General features: G+C 46.7%; 3 non-coding genes and 3 pseudogenes across 3 annotated transcripts; all 6 read left to right on the forward strand.

The window, feature by feature from the left end:
- Positions 1–1,757: 1,757 nt before the first annotated feature.
- On the forward strand, positions 1,758–1,933 carry LOC140542427 (U2 spliceosomal RNA; annotated as a pseudogene).
- A 348-nt stretch (positions 1,934–2,281) lies between these two features.
- LOC140542536 (U5 spliceosomal RNA) lies at positions 2,282–2,396 on the forward strand. The gene has a single exon (XR_011978100.1). It is a non-coding gene; the product is annotated as a U5 spliceosomal RNA (small nuclear RNA).
- A 5,887-nt stretch (positions 2,397–8,283) lies between these two features.
- Positions 8,284–8,459, forward strand: LOC140542428 (U2 spliceosomal RNA; annotated as a pseudogene).
- A 341-nt stretch (positions 8,460–8,800) lies between these two features.
- On the forward strand, positions 8,801–8,917 carry LOC140542541 (U5 spliceosomal RNA). Its single transcript, XR_011978105.1, has one exon. It is a non-coding gene; the product is annotated as a U5 spliceosomal RNA (small nuclear RNA).
- Positions 8,918–14,798: 5,881 nt separating this feature from the next.
- Positions 14,799–14,974, forward strand: LOC140542429 (U2 spliceosomal RNA; annotated as a pseudogene).
- Positions 14,975–15,316: 342 nt separating this feature from the next.
- On the forward strand, positions 15,317–15,433 carry LOC140542542 (U5 spliceosomal RNA). The gene has a single exon (XR_011978106.1). It is a non-coding gene; the product is annotated as a U5 spliceosomal RNA (small nuclear RNA).
- Positions 15,434–17,980: the final 2,547 nt, after the last annotated feature.

Raw genomic sequence — 17,980 nt, forward strand, 5'->3', positions numbered from 1 at the left:
AGCATAGGCCGAGGCCCAGCTCTTTGGACCCTGGGGAAACATAGGCGCGACTTGGATTTGGATTTTAAAGACAAAGATATTAAAATTTTAGGTATAAAATTGACGAAGAGGGTGGCGGACGGGGCAACTGGACTGACGCGCTAGGGAAAGTCAGGCAACGTTTGGGCTTTTGGGGACTTAGACAGCTGACGATGGAGGGCAAGGTTTTAATTATCAAAGCGGTGATTTTACCTTTGCTTTTACTGTTGTGTTCTGTTTTAGTCCCCCTAGATTTTTTCTTTTAGGATTGGAGAGAGCGGTGTTTTATTTCCTGTGGGGTCAAGTGGGAGAGGCTGAGGAGGGCGGTGGTGAAGAAGAGGAAGGAGAATGGAGGAAAAGGGCTCCCAGACCCCCACCTGTTTTTAGGAAGCAAGTTCGCTGCTTTACACATAAAGTATGCGACGAACCCCTCCAGAGACAACAAGACCGCCGCAATGGCAAAGTTCTGGATGGGGTCGTACTTGCGAAGCATAAAGATTTTACAACTCGATTTAAGAACACCCGTCTCTTTTAATCTTTCTAAGGAATATGATTTTATTAGAAAGTTTTTAAGAAAATATGATTTAGAAAAAGAAGATTTTACTGTTTTAACTAACGCAAAGTCTCTTGTCTCTCTTGTGCAGGACCGGGAAGAGGTGAGCCCAGTTCCCGGCCTCACACTAAGTGAGGCCAAGGCAGTTTGGAGGAACGCAGCCCACCCCGCTCTCCAGAATAAGCATAAAGATCTGTCGTGGATGGCGGCCCATGAGATCCTCCCGGTCAGGGCCGTGATGCACTCCCGGGAATGGCATCCAACCCCACGTGCCCACGGCCTGGGTGTGGCGAACCAGAGACCGTGAGGCACGTGCTCTGGGAGTGCAGTGTGGCGAGGGACCTGTGGGCCATAACCGGTCCCCTGCAATGCCCGAGCCTGCCAGCAGGGGAGGTCCAGCCGTCAGTTTACCGGCTAGCGGTAAACGGGGTGGGCCAGGGCATAGACCGACTACCAGCTGCAGAGTTCACAGCGCTCTGGCTCACCCTTAACGGCGTGAAGGCCGCCCTATGGACCTCCCGCAACCTGCTGGTGGGGAAACGAGTGACGGTGCCCCTGCACGCTCTATCTGCGCTGGTTACATCATCGCTGCAGGGGACACCGCACGCCGACATTCGGAGGAGGGGGGCCGGGGTCACACGCAGGGGGGTCCAGACCACCACGGTCGCTGGCTCCCGTAGATGCACCCGGCAAGGCCGCAACCAAGAAAGGAGCAGCGGGCACAGGGGAGGATCTCCGCTGAGCCCGGACACTGAAGCATCGCGACTTCTGGGGAGCGAGGTGGTGCCAGCTTGATAGTGGCTCACCCCGGTCCTGCACAAAGAGACTGTTTTAGAAAAGACTTTTAAACTGAACTGATTTTACTGAATGAATATTTATTTGTTTATTTATTTATTTATTGATTATTTATTGTCTTATTTATTCCATTGATTTATTTGAACTTGTATAAGCTTTTATTGTATTTGTATTTCACTTTTTAAAAGAAACCAAACTGGACATTTACACACACACACACACGAAAGCTTTTATTGAATGTTTTACTGATCTTTGCTCTTAACTGACTTTTATGTGTAAAAATGATTTTATGTGTGTATTATTTTATTAAGATGAAATATGATTGTCAAAAGAAAAGCTTCAAAAATGTTGTGAAATGAATGAAATGGAAATTATTTGAAATTGTGACAATAAAACTTTTTTCGAAAGAAAAAATCTGTTCTTATCAGTTTAATATCTGATACGTCCTCTATATGAGGACTATATATTAAATTGATTTTTGAACTCGGGAGTCGGAAGAGGAGCTTGCTCCTTCCGCTCCACGCATCGACCTGGTATTGCAGTACCTCCAGGAACGGTGCACCTCTTTCAGGTAGATAAAGGAAAGAAATCTGAAAATGAAGAACGTGTTTGCCTGGGTGGGCGTGGTCTTTTTGGTGTGTTTTTGGTTTTCCCTCCGTTTTTGTTTCCTTTTTTTTTTTTTTTTTTTTTTTTTTTTTAAAAAGCATTTGTGTTTCCTTTCTGCTCCTTCTTTCAGGTAAAGCAGCACCTGGGCAGCTTTATTGAAGGAGGAGTCTACCGCACCGAACGGGAGAGGAGAGGAGAGGAGAGGAGAAACACGAAGGAGGAGTTTTTACCCTGGCTCGCAACCTTCCCTGCCCTTCTCCAGCAGCCTTGGCCTTCGGTAGGGGTTCATAGGCTCGGGTGCGGTTGGTATGGCTCGGGTTTCTCTTCGTTCACGTACAAATCTTTCGCCTTTTACTAAAGATTTCCGTGGAGGGGAACGTTGACGAGTTTTGCCTATTTTTGAAGGCTCTGCTTTAGCAGAGCTGCTCTTTCTCTTGATGTTTGAAAGTCAGATCTGTAGTTGTTGTTGTTGTTGTTGTTGTAGTAGTAGTAGTAGAAGGCTCCTCCTTTTCGCCAAGCTGTGGGGTGGTGGAAGGCTTCTGGTGGCTTGCTAGCGCTAGTACGGGTGGGCGTGGTTAGCGCCGGTTCTTTGGCGTCACCGTGTGGTAGCTAGCTACTAACGGCAGGGTGCTTCGCACGGGGCGGCCTGTTCGGGTTATCGCTTCTCGGCCTTTTGGCTAAGACAGCGGTCGACTCTTTTGCGTCCCGAGATCCTGGCCTTTGTGACCTTGATCTTTAGCGCAGGAGAGGAGATTGTACGGATCCTGGCTTAGGTGGGTGAGTCTTGGACGGTAGACTCTGTCTTTCTGGTTCTGGGGCTCATTATCAAGCTGCAAGGTAAGTGCAATCTTTTATTTTTTCTTTGCTGTTTTAGTGTTTTTACCTATCTATTTGTATTTATTGTTTTAAGAGTTTTATCGGCCACCAGGTGCCTCCAAGCATGTCGGCTGTTCGTGCCGGCATGCGGAGGCACCATAGCGTGCGCCTTTTATTTAGAGAGGAGAATGGAAGGCTCCTGGGGAAGTCTCGGTTAGACTTCTCCAGGAAGCTCATCCAAAAAACTCTAAATTTTAGACCAACGGAACTGAATTGCTTAATGACTCTGCCTGGAAACAAAGGGTTCGACGTTAGCTTCTGCTCGGCTTCCCTGCTTAAAGATTTTTGGACTCGGTTAGAAACTGTTAAAGACCAGTTCTCCATGTTTAAGGTGGAGAAACTTTCTGATAATTCCCACAAGGTGGTAATTGTCAGAATGTTTAATGAAACCGTAACTGGAGAAGACATTGTGACATGGCTGGCGAGATTTTGCACCGTTAAAAGCCCACCTGTTAAGGTATTGGACGAGGACGGCATTTGGAACTGCTCGTGGCGAGTTCCCATTAAACAATGGGAAGACCCGAGCAGTTACCTAGGCCTGAGGCAAATACCGTCCATGATAGTGTTGGGTGAAAATCGGGGCTACATTTATTATCAAGGGATGCCCAAACTCTGCCGCAAGTGCGGCAAGTTTGGCATCTGGCCGAAGCGTGCCAAGAAATAGTTTGCGGGAAGTGCAGAGAAATTGGGCACACTTTTGAGGAGTGTACCAATGGCAGACGGTGTAATCTTTGTGGAGAATCAACTCATCTCTACAGAGATTGCCCCAAATCCTTTGCCAACAAACTTAAGGCGAGTAAAATGGCCGCCAGGCAGCATGGCCAGGAGGAGAAGGAGAAGGAGAAAGAAGGGGAGGAGGAGGGGGCGGTCCCTGGGTTTTGGCAGGAGATTTGAATCCCCAGCCAGCCCAGGGATTGGCCATGAAAAAGAGGGCGGAGTTAACGTCCAGGCAGAGTCAGAGCAGGAACTGGAGGCCACCCCCTCCAAGCAAGTAAAGGAACAGGTTGGGCAGCAGCAGCAAGAGGAGGAAGAAAGCACTTCCTCCTGATCACGGTGCCGGAGGTGAGTGTGGCCTCCAGTGGGAGTGGGTCTGACGGCTCGCTCCCCAATGCTCAAGTGGGCAAAAGGCCCGCGGGGTCTCCTCTGCCAGAACTGGCAGAGAAGAAACAGAAGGCAACACAGGATCCAGGCAGTTCCTCTTCGGAAGGTCTGATCGTCTGTGGCCTGATGAGTCCCCCAATGAGGTGTCTTTTCTTCATTTCATACCTCAGTTAAAGACATCCACACCCAGGACTCTACAAGAGCTTCGCTCTGTAGGCCTGGAGGCTGGAGACACCAGCCAACCTCCTAACCCAGAACAGTGGGGGTAAAAAGAGGAGCAGGTGTCACAGGAAATTATGTGATTTTTAAAATGCCTTTTTAATCTTTTATTATGTAGTCTTTTGTTTTATTTTCATGGTCTTTTAATTATATACCTGTCTTTTAAAACCTACACTGCTCATGGCTCTCACTATTTCAACTATCAATGTTAGGTGTGTGAGAGCCTCCACTAGAGCAGAGAGTGTCTTGTCCCTTTTAAAAGATATAAAGTCAGATGTGTTTCTACTACAAGAGTGTGCTTTACCGTTCCTGAAGACATACAGAGATTGGGAGCAGCGCTGGGCTGCCGGTCCCTCTCTCTGGAGCGGTACACACTACAACAGAGGCCGACCGGTCCGGTGTTGCTATTTTAATTAAAAACCCTCACATCTTGGTGAAGGGCAGCACTGTGGTGAGGGATGGACGGGCTCTTTTAGTAAATTTGACTTTTTTAGGAAGGGATTTTAACATTCTTAACGTGTATGGTTTTAACGATAAAAATGATAGGTATAAACTTTTAGAAGACCTGCAGCCCCACATGCTAGGGAGGGGTACCTTTAGTAGTGGGAGGGGATTTTAATTGTGTTTTATCAAGAAAGGATAGGAAAAGAGTAGGGGACGATTTTAAATTAGACAAGACATCAGTTTTATTGCAGGGCTTAGTTAAAGATTTTAAATTAGTCGACTGCTTTAAAAAAATGCATCCAGAGGAGGAGGGCTTCACCTGGTTCAGTGGTGACTGCGCCCGAGCCTCCCGCATCGACTACATTTTTACAAGAGACTGCCCGCCAACTGATGCTACATTGACCCCCCTCTGTTTCTCTGATCACCTCCTGCTATCATGCACCCTGTCTCTCCCCACCAGGTGTGACTGTAGGGGGAGGGCTGTGGAGACTGAACTGCTCCCTGTTACAAGATGAAGAAATAGTTAAGAGCTACAGGGAGCAGTACAGTCTCTGGCAGACCCTCCAAGACTGTTTTGACTCACGGGCACAGTGGTGGGAAATGGTTAAACAAAGGACGAAGACTTTTTTAAAAAGATAGGAAGATTAAAAAAGAATAAAGAGAGACGACGCATGATGGGGCTGCCAAAAAAGACTACAAAGATATTTTTAACCTTTTAAATAAAGGCATTGATTTTAGTGAAGAAATAAAAGAAGTTAAAAGGAGAAATGTCGGTTTAAACGAAATAAAAAGTAAAGGAACAATTTTAAGAAGTAAAGAAAAAGAGGTCGAAGAAGGTGAGAAATGCACACGATACTTTTTAAGAAAATTTTATCTAGGGGGGGAGGGATCACAAAAATAACAAAAGAGGGGGAGGGAAGAAATAAAGACAGAGGGGATTTTAAAAGAAATTGAATGTTTTTACGAAGATCTTTATAATGAAAAAAGTGTGCAAAATAAAACAATGGAAGAGGTTTTAAACTTTTTAGAAAAACAAATAAAGTGTCAGGATGTTTTAACAGGAAATTTTACAGGTGAGGAAACTTTAAAATGTCTTAAAGGTTTTAAAAAGGGTAAGACTTTCGGGAGAGGATTGACTCCCCGTCGAATTTTATTTGACCTTTTGGGACATTTTATCAACGGACATCCTGACTGTTTTTAATGAATTTGAAAAGTTTGACCGACTTCCAGACAGTTTTAGAGTAGGGATAGTCACTTTACTTTTTAAGAAAGGCGACAAGACCGACCTAAAAAACTGGAGACCGATTACCCTTTTAAATTTTGATTGTAAACTTTTTAGTAAACTTTTATCTAGACGTATGTCGACTGTTTTAGAGGACGTGATCCACCCGGATCAAGCCTGCGCCGTGCCAGGAAGGAGGATCACCGACAGCCTAGTGTTGGTCAGAGACGCCATCTGTTTTGCGAGAGACAGAGACATTCGGCTCATAGTCCTAAATTTAGACTTTGAAAAAGCCTTCGATCGGGTCTCGCACCAGTACCTGCTCCAGGTACTGCAAAAAATGGGTTCCCTGGGAGGTTTTTAAAGTGGGTGGGTCTGCTTTACACAGATATAAGCAGTCAAATTCTGGTAAACGGGCACCTCACAAAGGCGATCAGAGTTCGCTCTGGCGTTCGCCAAGGGTGTTCGTTATCCCCACTCCTGTACGTTGCGTGCATTGAGCCACTGGCGCAGATCTTGAGAAAGGATAAATGGATCAAAGGACTGGACTTGCCAGGCGGACTGACGGCGACCTGTACTTTGTATATGGACGACGTCACGCTTTTATGTTCCGACGTTTTATCGGTCCAAAGAGCACTGGACTTGACTGACTGGTATGGAAGGGCCTCGGGCGCTAAGCTCAATAGGAGCAAGTCCGAGGCCCAGCTCTTTGGACCCTGGGGAAACATAGGCGCCGACTTGGATTTGGATTTTAAAGACAAAGATATTAAAATTTTAGGTATAAAATTTGACGAAGAGGGTGGCGGACGGGGCAACTGGACTGACGCGCTAGGGAAAGTCAGGCAACGTTTGGGCTTTTGGGGACTTAGACAGCTGACGATGGAGGGCAAGGTTTTAATTATCAAAGCGGTGATTTTACCTTTGCTTTTACTGTTGTGTTCTGTTTTTAGTCCCCCTAGATTTTTTCTTTTAGGATTGGAGAGAGCGGTGTTTTATTTCCTGTGGGGGTCCAAGTGGGAGAGGCTGAGGAGGGCGGTGGTGAAGAAGAGGAAGGAGAATGGAGGAAAAGGGCTCCCAGACCCCCACCTGTTTTTAGGAAGCAAGTTCGCTGCTTTACACATAAAGTATGCGACGAACCCCTCCAGAGACAACAAGACCGCCGCAATGGCAAAGTTCTGGATGGGGTCGTACTTGCGAAGCATAAAGATTTTACAACTCGATTTAAGAACACCCGTCTCTTTTAATCTTTCTAAGGAATATGATTTTATTAGAAAGTTTTTAAGAAAATATGATTTAGAAAAAGAAGATTTTACTGTTTTAACTAACGCAAAGTCTCTTGTCTCTCTTGTGCAGGACCGGGAAGAGGTGAGCCCAGTTCCCGGCCTCACACTAAGTGAGGCCAAGGCAGTTTGGAGGAACGCAGCCCACCCCGCTCTCCAGAATAAGCATAAAGATCTGTCGTGGATGGCGGCCCATGAGATCCTCCCGGTCAGGGCCGTGATGCACTCCCGGGGAATGGCATCCAACCCCACGTGCCCACGGCCTGGGTGTGGCGAACCAGAGACCGTGAGGCACGTGCTCTGGGAGTGCAGTGTGGCGAGGGACCTGTGGGCCATAACCGGTCCCCTGCAATGCCCGAGCCTGCCAGCAGGGGAGGTCCAGCCGTCAGTTTACCGGCTAGCGGTAAACGGGGTGGGCCAGGGCATAGACCGACTACCAGCTGCAGAGTTCACAGCGCTCTGGCTCACCCTTAACGGCGTGAAGGCCGCCCTATGGACCTCCCGCAACCTGCTGGTGGGGAAACGAGTGACGGTGCCCCTGCACGCTCTATCTGCGCTGGTTACATCATCGCTGCAGGGGACACCGCACGCCGACATTCGGAGGAGGGGGCCGGGGTCACACGCAGGGGGGTCCAGACCACCACGGTCGCTGGCTCCCGTAGATGCACCCGGCAAGGCCGCAACCAAGAAAGGAGCAGCGGGCACAGGGGAGGATCTCCGCTGAGCCCGGACACTGAAGCATCGCGACTTCTGGGGAGCGAGGTGGTGCCAGCTTGATAGTGGCTCACCCCGGTCCTGCACAAAGAGACTGTTTTAGAAAAGACTTTTAAACTGAACTGATTTTACTGAATGAATATTTATTTGTTTATTTATTTATTTATTGATTATTTATTGTCTTATTTATTCCATTGATTTATTTGAACTTGTATAAGCTTTTATTGTATTTGTATTTCACTTTTTAAAAGAAAACCAAACTGGACATTTACACACACACACACACGAAAGCTTTTATTGAATGTTTTTACTGATCTTTGCTCTTAACTGACTTTTATGTGTAAAAATGATTTTATGTGTGTATTATTTATTAAGATGAAATATGATTGTCAAAAGAAAAGCTTCAAAAATGTTGTGAAATGAATGAAATGGAAATTATTTGAAATTGTGACAATAAAACTTTTTTCGAAAGAAAAAATCTGTTCTTATCAGTTTAATATCTGATACGTCCTCTATATGAGGACTATATATTAAATTGATTTTTGAACTCGGGAGTCGGAAGAGGAGCTTGCTCCTTCCGCTCCACGCATCGACCTGGTATTGCAGTACCTCCAGGAACGGTGCACCTCTTTCAGGTAGATAAAGGAAAGAAATCTGAAGAAACGTGTTTGCCTGGGTGGGCGTGGTCTTTTTGGTGTGTTTTTGGTTTTCCCTCCGTTTTTGTTCTTTTTTTTTTTTTTTTTTTTTTTTTTTTTAAAAAGCATTTGTGTTTCCTTTCTGCTCCTTCTTTCAGGTAAAGCAGCACCTGGGCAGCTTTATTGAAGGAGGAGTCTACCGCACCGAACGGGAGAGGAGAGGAGAGGAGAGGAGAAACACGAAGGAGGAGTTTTACCCTGGCTCGCAACCTTCCCTGCCCTTCTCCAGCAGCCTTGGCCTTCGGTAGGGGTTCATAGGCTCGGGTGCCGGTTGGTATGGCTCGGGTTTCTCTTCGTTCACGTACAAATCTTTCGCCTTTTACTAAAGATTTCCGTGGAGGGGAACGTTGACGAGTTTTGCCTATTTTTGGAAGGCTCTGCTTTTAGCAGAGCTGCTCTTTCTCTTGATGTTTGAAAGTCAGATCTGTAGTTGTTGTTGTTGTTGTTGTTGTAGTAGTAGTAGTAGAAGGCTCCTCCTTTTCGCCAAGCTGTGGGGTGGTGGAAGGCTTCTGGTGGCTTGCTAGCGCTAGTACGGGTGGGCGTGGTTAGCGCCGGTTCTTTTGGCGTCACCGTGTGGTAGCTAGCTACTAACGGCAGGGTGGCTTCGCACGGGGCGGCCTGTTCGGGTTATCGCTTCTCGGCCTTTTGGCTAAGACAGCGGTCGACTCTTTTGCGTCCCGAGATCCTGGCCTTTGTGACCTTGATCTTTAGCGCAGGAGAGGAGATTGTACGGATCCCTGGCTTAGGTGGGTGAGTCTTGGACGGTAGACTCTGTCTTTCTGGTTCTGGGGCTCATTATCAAGCTGCAAGGTAAGTGCAATCTTTTATTTTTTCTTTGCTGGTTTTAGTGTTTTTACCTATCTATTTGTATTTATTGTTTTAAGAGTTTTATCGGCCACCAGGTGCCTCCAAGCATGTCGGCTGTTCGTGCCGGCATGCGGAGGCACCATAGCGTGCGCCTTTTATTTAGAGAGGAGAATGGAAGGCTCCTGGGGATGTCTCGGTTAGACTTCTCCAGGAAGCTCATCCAAAAAACTCTAAATTTTAGACCAACGGAACTGAATTGCTTAATGACTCTGCCTGGAAACAAAGGGTTCGACGTTAGCTTCTGCTCGGCTTCCCTGCTTAAAGATTTTTGGACTCGGTTAGAAACTGTTAAAGACCAGTTCTCCATGTTTAAGGTGGAGAAACTTTCTGATAATTCCCACAAGGTGGTAATTGTCAGAATGTTTAATGAAACCGTAACTGGAGAAGACATTGTGACATGGCTGGCGAGATTTTGCACCGTTAAAAGCCCACCTGTTAAGGTATTGGACGAGGACGGCATTTGGAACTGCTCGTGGCGAGTTCCCATTAAACAATGGGAAGACCCGAGCAGTTACCTAGGCCTGAGGCAAATACCGTCCATGATAGTGTTGGGTGAAAATCGGGGCTACATTTATTATCAAGGGATGCCCAAACTCTGCCGCAAGTGCGGCAAGTTTGGGCATCTGGCCGAAGCGTGCCAAGAAATAGTTTGCGGGAAGTGCAGAGAAATTGGGCACACTTTTGAGGAGTGTACCAATGGCAGACGGTGTAATCTTTGTGGAGAATCAACTCATCTCTACAGAGATTGCCCCAAATCCTTTGCCAACAAACTTAAGGCGAGTAAAATGGCCGCCAGGCAGCATGGCCAGGAGGAGAAGGAGAAGGAGAAAGAAGGGGAGGAGGAGGGGGCGGTCCCTGGGGTTTTGGCGGGAGATTTGAATCCCCAGCCAGCCCCAGGGATTGGCCATGAAAAAGAGGGCGGAGTTAACGTCCAGGCAGAGTCAGAGCAGGAACTGGAGGCCACCCCCTCCAAGCAAGTAAAGGAACAGGTTGGGCAGCAGCAGCAAGAGGAGGAAGAAAGCACTTCCTCCCTGATCACGGTGCCGGAGGTGAGTGTGGCCTCCAGTGGGAGTGGGTCTGACGGCTCGCTCCCCAATGCTCAAGTGGGCAAAAGGCCCGCGGGGTCTCCTCTGCCAGAACTGGCAGAGAAGAAACAGAAGGCAACACAGGATCCAGGCAGTTCCTCTTCGGAAGGTCTGGATCGTCTGTGGCCTGATGAGTCCCCCAATGAGGTGTCTTTTCTTCATTTTCAGTTAAAGACATCCACACCCAGGACTCTACAAGAGCTTCGCTCTGTAGGCCTGGAGGCTGGAGACACCAGCCAACCTCCTAACCCCAGAACAGTGGGGGTAAAAGAGGAGCAGGTGTCACAGGAAATTATGTGATTTTTAAAATGCCTTTTTAATCTTTTATTTATGTAGTCTTTTGTTTTATTTTCATGGTCTTTTAATTATATACCTGTCTTTTAAAACCTACACTGCTCATGGCTCTCACTATTTCAACTATCAATGTTAGGAGTGTGAGAGCCTCCACTAGAGCAGAGAGTGTCTTGTCCCTTTTAAAAGATATAAAGTCAGATGTGTTTCTACTACAAGAGTGTGCTTTACCGTTCCTGAAGACATACAGAGATTGGGAGCAGCGCTGGGCTGCCGGTCCCTCTCTCTGGAGCGGTACACACTACAACAGAGCCGACGGTGTTGCTATTTTAATTAAAAACCCTCACATCTTGGTGAAGGGCAGCACTGTGGTGAGGGATGGACGGGCTCTTTTAGTAAATTTGACTTTTTTAGGAAGGGATTTTAACATTCTTAACGTGTATGGTTTTAACGATAAAAATGATAGGTATAAACTTTTAGAAGACCTGCAGCCCCACATGCTAGGGAGGGTACCTTTAGTAGTGGGAGGGGATTTTAATTGTGTTTTATCAAGAAAGGATAGGAAAAGAGTAGGGGACGATTTTAAATTAGACAAGACATCAGTTTTATTGCAGGGCTTAGTTAAAGATTTTAAATTAGTCGACTGCTTTAAAAAAATGCATCCAGAGGAGGAGGGCTTCACCTGGTTCAGTGGTGACTGCGCCCGAGCCTCCCGCATCGACTACATTTTTACAAGAGACTGCCCGCCAACTGATGCTACATTGACCCCCCTCTGTTTCTCTGATCACCTCCTGCTATCATGCACCCTGTCTCTCCCCACCGGTGTGACTGTAGGGGGAGGGCTGTGGAGACTGAACTGCTCCCTGTTACAAGATGAAGAAATAGTTAAGAGCTACAGGGAGCAGTACAGTCTCTGGCAGACCCTCCAAGACTGTTTTGACTCACGGGCACAGTGGTGGGAAATGGTTAAACAAAGGACGAAGACTTTTTTTAAAAAGATAGGAAGATTAAAAAAGAATAAAGAGAGACGACGCATGATGGGGCTGCAAAAAAGACTACAAAGATATTTTAACCTTTTAAATAAAGGCATTGATTTTAGTGAAGAAATAAAAGAAGTTAAAAGGGAAATGTCGGTTTTAAACGAAATAAAAAGTAAAGGAACAATTTTAAGAAGTAAAGAAAAAGAGGTCGAAGAAGGTGAGAAATGCACACGATACTTTTTTAAGAAAATTTTATCTAGGGGGGGAGGGATCACAAAAATAACAAAAGAGGGGAGGGAAGAAATAAAGACAGAGGGGATTTTAAAAGAAATTGAATGTTTTTACGAAGATCTTTATAATGAAAAAAGTGTGCAAAATAAAACAATGGAAGAGGTTTTAAACTTTTTAGAAAAACAAATAAAGTGTCAGGATGTTTTAACAGGAAATTTTACAGGTGAGGAAACTTTAAAATGTCTTAAAGGTTTTAAAAAGGGTAAGACTTCGGGAGAGGATTGACTCCCCGTCGAATTTTATTTGACCTTTTGGGACATTTTATCAACGGACATCCTGACTGTTTTTAATGAATTTGAAAAGTTTGACCGACTTCCAGACAGTTTTAGAGTAGGGATAGTCACTTTACTTTTTAAGAAAGGCGACAAGACCGACCTAAAAAACTGGAGACCGATTACCCTTTTAAATTTTGATTGTAAACTTTTTAGTAAACTTTTATCTAGACGTATGTCGACTGTTTTAGAGGACGTGATCCACCCGGATCAAGCCTGCGCCGTGCCAGGAAGGAGGATCACCGACAGCCTAGTGTTGGTCAGAGACGCCATCTGTTTTGCGAGAGACAGAGACATTCGGCTCATAGTCCTAAATTTAGACTTTGAAAAAGCCTTCGATCGGGTCTCGCACCAGTACCTGCTCCAGGTACTGCAAAAAATGGGTTTCCCTGGGAGGTTTTTAAAGTGGGTGGGTCTGCTTTACACAGATATAAGCAGTCAAATTCTGGTAAACGGGCACCTCACAAAGGCGATCAGAGTTCGCTCTGGCGTTCGCCAAGGGTGTTCGTTATCCCCACTCCTGTACGTTGCGTGCATTGAGCCACTGGCGCAGATCTTGAGAAAGGATAAATGGATCAAAGGACTGGACTTGCCAGGCGGACTGACGGCGACCTGTACTTTGTATATGGACGACGTCACGCTTTTATGTTCCGACGTTTTATCGGTCCAAAGAGCACTGGACTTGACTGACTGGTATGGAAGGGCCTCGGGCGCTAAGCTCAATAGGAGCAAGTCCGAGGCCCAGCTCTTTGGACCCTGGGGAAACATAGGCGCCGACTTGGATTTGGATTTTAAAGACAAAGATATTAAAATTTTAGGTATAAAATTTGACGAAGAGGGTGGCGGACGGGGCAACTGGACTGACGCGCTAGGGAAAGTCAGGCAACGTTTGGGCTTTTGGGGACTTAGACAGCTGACGATGGAGGGCAAGGTTTTAATTATCAAAGCGGTGATTTTACCTTTGCTTTTACTGTTGTGTTCTGTTTTTAGTCCCCCTAGATTTTTTCTTTTAGGATTGGAGAGAGCGGTGTTTTATTTCCTGTGGGGGTCCAAGTGGGAGAGGCTGAGGAGGGCGGTGGTGAAGAAGAGGAAGGAGAATGGAGGAAAAGGGCTCCCAGACCCCCACCTGTTTTTAGGAAGCAAGTTCGCTGCTTTACACATAAAGTATGCGACGAACCCCTCCAGAGACAACAAGACCGCCGCAATGGCAAAGTTCTGGATGGGGTCGTACTTGCGAAGCATAAAGATTTTACAACTCGATTTAAGAACACCCGTCTCTTTTAATCTTTCTAAGGAATATGATTTTATTAGAAAGTTTTTAAGAAAATATGATTTAGAAAAAGAAGATTTTACTGTTTTAACTAACGCAAAGTCTCTTGTCTCTCTTGTGCAGGACCGGGAAGAGGTGAGCCCAGTTCCCGGCCTCACACTAAGTGAGGCCAAGGCAGTTTGGAGGAACGCAGCCCACCCCGCTCTCCAGAATAAGCATAAAGATCTGTCGTGGATGGCGGCCCATGAGATCCTCCCGGTCAGGGCCGTGATGCACTCCCGGGGAATGGCATCCAACCCCACGTGCCCACGGCCTGGGTGTGGCGAACCAGAGACCGTGAGGCACGTGCTCTGGGAGTGCAGTGTGGCGAGGGACCTGTGGGCCATAACCGGTCCCCTGCAATGCCCGAGCCTGCCAGCAGGGGAGGTCCAGCCGTCAGTTTACCGGCTAGCGGTAAACGGGGTGGGCCAGGGCATAGACCGACTACCAGCTGCAGAGTTCACAGCGCTCTGGCTCACCCTTAACGGCGTGAAGGCCGCCCTATGGACCTCCCGCAACCTGCTGGTGGGGAAACGAGTGACGGTGCCCCTGCACGCTCTATCTGCGCTGGTTACATCATCGCTGCAGGGGACACCGCACGCCGACATTCGGAGGAGGGGGCCGGGGTCACACGCAGGGGGGTCCAGACCACCACGGTCGCTGGCTCCCGTAGATGCACCCGGCAAGGCCGCAACCAAGAAAGGAGCAGCGGGCACAGGGGAGGATCTCCGCTGAGCCCGGACACTGAAGCATCGCGACTTCTGGGGAGCGAGGTGGTGCCAGCTTGATAGTGGCTCACCCCGGTCCTGCACAAAGAGACTGTTTTAGAAAAGACTTTTAAACTGAACTGATTTTACTGAATGAATATTTATTTGTTTATTTATTTATTTATTGATTATTTATTGTCTTATTTATTCCATTGATTTATTTGAACTTGTATAAGCTTTTATTGTATTTGTATTTCACTTTTTAAAAGAAAACCAAACTGGACATTTACACACACACACACACGAAAGCTTTTATTGAATGTTTTTACTGATCTTTGCTCTTAACTGACTTTTATGTGTAAAAATGATTTTATGTGTGTATTATTTATTAAGATGAAATATGATTGTCAAAAGAAAAGCTTCAAAAATGTTGTGAAATGAATGAAATGGAAATTATTTGAAATTGTGACAATAAAACTTTTTTCGAAAGAAAAAATCTGTTCTTATCAGTTTAATATCTGATACGTCCTCTATATGAGGACTATATATTAAATTGATTTTTGAACTCGGGAGTCGGAAGAGGAGCTTGCTCCTTCCGCTCCACGCATCGACCTGGTATTGCAGTACCTCCAGGAACGGTGCACCTCTTTCAGGTAGATAAAGGAAAGAAATCTGAAGAAACGTGTTTGCCTGGGTGGGCGTGGTCTTTTTGGTGTGTTTTTGGTTTTCCCTCCGTTTTTGTTCTTTTTTTTTTTTTTTTTTTTTTTTTTTTTTAAAAAGCATTTGTGTTTCCTTTCTGCTCCTTCTTTCAGGTAAAGCAGCACCTGGGCAGCTTTATTGAAGGAGGAGTCTACCGCACCGAACGGGAGAGGAGAGGAGAGGAGAGGAGAAACACGAAGGAGGAGTTTTACCCTGGCTCGCAACCTTCCCTGCCCTTCTCCAGCAGCCTTGGCCTTCGGTAGGGGTTCATAGGCTCGGGTGCCGGTTGGTATGGCTCGGGTTTCTCTTCGTTCACGTACAAATCTTTCGCCTTTTACTAAAGATTTCCGTGGAGGGGAACGTTGACGAGTTTTGCCTATTTTTGGAAGGCTCTGCTTTTAGCAGAGCTGCTCTTTCTCTTGATGTTTGAAAGTCAGATCTGTAGTTGTTGTTGTTGTTGTTGTTGTAGTAGTAGTAGTAGAAGGCTCCTCCTTTTCGCCAAGCTGTGGGGTGGTGGAAGGCTTCTGGTGGCTTGCTAGCGCTAGTACGGGTGGGCGTGGTTAGCGCCGGTTCTTTTGGCGTCACCGTGTGGTAGCTAGCTACTAACGGCAGGGTGGCTTCGCACGGGGCGGCCTGTTCGGGTTATCGCTTCTCGGCCTTTTGGCTAAGACAGCGGTCGACTCTTTTGCGTCCCGAGATCCTGGCCTTTGTGACCTTGATCTTTAGCGCAGGAGAGGAGATTGTACGGATCCCTGGCTTAGGTGGGTGAGTCTTGGACGGTAGACTCTGTCTTTCTGGTTCTGGGGCTCATTATCAAGCTGCAAGGTAAGTGCAATCTTTTATTTTTTCTTTGCTGGTTTTAGTGTTTTTACCTATCTATTTGTATTTATTGTTTTAAGAGTTTTATCGGCCACCAGGTGCCTCCAAGCATGTCGGCTGTTCGTGCCGGCATGCGGAGGCACCATAGCGTGCGCCTTTTATTTAGAGAGGAGAATGGAAGGCTCCTGGGGATGTCTCGGTTAGACTTCTCCAGGAAGCTCATCCAAAAAACTCTAAATTTTAGACCAACGGAACTGAATTGCTTAATGACTCTGCCTGGAAACAAAGGGTTCGACGTTAGCTTCTGCTCGGCTTCCCTGCTTAAAGATTTTTGGACTCGGTTAGAAACTGTTAAAGACCAGTTCTCCATGTTTAAGGTGGAGAAACTTTCTGATAATTCCCACAAGGTGGTAATTGTCAGAATGTTTAATGAAACCGTAACTGGAGAAGACATTGTGACATGGCTGGCGAGATTTTGCACCGTTAAAAGCCCACCTGTTAAGGTATTGGACGAGGACGGCATTTGGAACTGCTCGTGGCGAGTTCCCATTAAACAATGGGAAGACCCGAGCAGTTACCTAGGCCTGAGGCAAATACCGTCCATGATAGTGTTGGGTGAAAATCGGGGCTACATTTATTATCAAGGGATGCCCAAACTCTGCCGCAAGTGCGGCAAGTTTGGGCATCTGGCCGAAGCGTGCCAAGAAATAGTTTGCGGGAAGTGCAGAGAAATTGGGCACACTTTTGAGGAGTGTACCAATGGCAGACGGTGTAATCTTTGTGGAGAATCAACTCATCTCTACAGAGATTGCCCCAAATCCTTTGCCAACAAACTTAAGGCGAGTAAAATGGCCGCCAGGCAGCATGGCCAGGAGGAGAAGGAGAAGGAGAAAGAAGGGGAGGAGGAGGGGGCGGTCCCTGGGGTTTTGGCGGGAGATTTGAATCCCCAGCCAGCCCCAGGGATTGGCCATGAAAAAGAGGGCGGAGTTAACGTCCAGGCAGAGTCAGAGCAGGAACTGGAGGCCACCCCCTCCAAGCAAGTAAAGGAACAGGTTGGGCAGCAGCAGCAAGAGGAGGAAGAAAGCACTTCCTCCCTGATCACGGTGCCGGAGGTGAGTGTGGCCTCCAGTGGGAGTGGGTCTGACGGCTCGCTCCCCAATGCTCAAGTGGGCAAAAGGCCCGCGGGGTCTCCTCTGCCAGAACTGGCAGAGAAGAAACAGAAGGCAACACAGGATCCAGGCAGTTCCTCTTCGGAAGGTCTGGATCGTCTGTGGCCTGATGAGTCCCCCAATGAGGTGTCTTTTCTTCATTTTCAGTTAAAGACATCCACACCCAGGACTCTACAAGAGCTTCGCTCTGTAGGCCTGGAGGCTGGAGACACCAGCCAACCTCCTAACCCCAGAACAGTGGGGGTAAAAGAGGAGCAGGTGTCACAGGAAATTATGTGATTTTTAAAATGCCTTTTTAATCTTTTATTTATGTAGTCTTTTGTTTTATTTTCATGGTCTTTTAATTATATACCTGTCTTTTAAAACCTACACTGCTCATGGCTCTCACTATTTCAACTATCAATGTTAGGAGTGTGAGAGCCTCCACTAGAGCAGAGAGTGTCTTGTCCCTTTTAAAAGATATAAAGTCAGATGTGTTTCTACTACAAGAGTGTGCTTTACCGTTCCTGAAGACATACAGAGATTGGGAGCAGCGCTGGGCTGCCGGTCCCTCTCTCTGGAGCGGTACACACTACAACAGAGCCGACGGTGTTGCTATTTTAATTAAAAACCCTCACATCTTGGTGAAGGGCAGCACTGTGGTGAGGGATGGACGGGCTCTTTTAGTAAATTTGACTTTTTTAGGAAGGGATTTTAACATTCTTAACGTGTATGGTTTTAACGATAAAAATGATAGGTATAAACTTTTAGAAGACCTGCAGCCCCACATGCTAGGGAGGGTACCTTTAGTAGTGGGAGGGGATTTTAATTGTGTTTTATCAAGAAAGGATAGGAAAAGAGTAGGGGACGATTTTAAATTAGACAAGACATCAGTTTTATTGCAGGGCTTAGTTAAAGATTTTAAATTAGTCGACTGCTTTAAAAAAATGCATCCAGAGGAGGAGGGCTTCACCTGGTTCAGTGGTGAC

The sequence above is a fragment of the Salminus brasiliensis genome, chromosome 20, assembly GCF_030463535.1.
Source record: "Salminus brasiliensis chromosome 20, fSalBra1.hap2, whole genome shotgun sequence".
NCBI classification, from domain to species: domain Eukaryota; kingdom Metazoa; phylum Chordata; class Actinopteri; order Characiformes; family Bryconidae; genus Salminus; species Salminus brasiliensis.